We start from the raw sequence: 1,507 nt of genomic DNA, 5'->3' as shown, positions 1-1,507 counted from the left end.
CCTTCCATCCAGAGCCATGCTGACCCAAAACATGGACAAGACCAGGGGGTGAGACAAGATGGACCAGCACAGGACTAAAGGAGGCACTGCTTTGTCGTGGAGCACTTGAAATTCCAATTATATTTAGCCAATGCCAATCCCAAAGCCAACATGCAAAGCCTCTCCTTGTTGTCGTTGGCCATGAACACTGTCCCTGAGCTCTTATTCTCGAGGCTGGCACTCTACCATTTGAGCCACAGGACCACTTTTGTTTTCTGACAGTTCATTGAGGATAAGAGTGTCACACACTTTCTGCCCAGGCTGTCTTGGCACTGTGATCTTCCAAATCTCAGCTTCCTGAGTAGCTAGGATGCCAGGCATGAGCCACCAGTGCCCAGTATGTGATGACTTTTGAAGGCATCTTGGCAATTTTGTAAAGGAGCCCCAAAGGGCCTGGATAGAACATGACCCAATCAAGGAGCTGGGATCAGAGAAGGATGACCTTCTACCCATTCTGTTCCCCAAAATTAAAGATGCCAGGTAGTGGTGTATGCATCAGACACCTAGGCCAGCAGCCACCAGGCTTAGTGGGGGAAAAGTAGAGAATACCTAAAGATTGCGGTGTAGAAATCTCTGATTTTCCATGCATGTGGTGTGTGTGTGTGTGTGTGTGTGTGTGTGTGTGTGTGTGTGTGTGTGCGTGTGTGTGTGTAAACTCAGGGCCTAGGCTCTATCTCTGAGTTTTCTTGCTCAAGGCTACTGCTCTGCCACTTGAGCCACGGCCCCACTTGCTTTTCGATTGTGAATTGTAGGTAAGTGTCTCAAGGATTTTCCTGTCCAGGGTGACTTGGAAGCATGATGGAGACCCCAGGGAAGCAAGAGTAGCACAACTCACAGGTAGAATCCCTATGGCGGGACACTCCTGCCCCCTGGTGGCCAGATGCGGGACATGCGGCCCCATGCAATTGTCCTCTAAAGTTCAATTTTAAGAAGTGACCAGGGCCAAGCTGACTTTTGTTCACCCTGAGTGCTGATGCCAGAGCAAGTCTGTTCCACCCTAGGCCAGGAGAGCTCCAGGAGGCCTAGCTTCCCAGGGGCACAAGAAAGAGAGAGGTCAGCTCCAGGCTGAGCTAAGAGCCTTTGCCCACAGACACTCCAACTTGGCCTTCCTTATCACCATAAGACCTGTCAAAGAACAACCCAAAAAACCAAAATTGGAGCTGTGCCTCCAAGTGGTAGAGCTCTAGCATTGAACCAAAGAGCTCAGGGACAGGGCCGCCAAACTTTGAGTTCAAGACCCCCAGCTGACCCTCCTCCATAAAACACAGGTTGGCTAAATGTGAACTAGTAGGATTTGTGAAGTGTTTCTGAAGAATGGGGATACTGAAGAAAGCACCCTAATTCTAATGAAAGCTGAACCTGTGACATACAGCTATGTACTGAGTCCTTCAAAGGGTGCTATTTGCTGAGTCTTTCCCACATGGGGGTTTTGTTCTGAGTCCTCCAAAAGGTGCTATTTGCTGAGACA

The sequence above is a fragment of the Dipodomys spectabilis genome, unplaced genomic scaffold (genome assembly GCF_019054845.1).
Source record: "Dipodomys spectabilis isolate Male_0828 unplaced genomic scaffold, ASM1905484v1 ptg000205l, whole genome shotgun sequence".
NCBI lineage: Eukaryota > Metazoa > Chordata > Mammalia > Rodentia > Heteromyidae > Dipodomys > Dipodomys spectabilis.
This window is presented reverse-complemented; position numbering follows the sequence as displayed.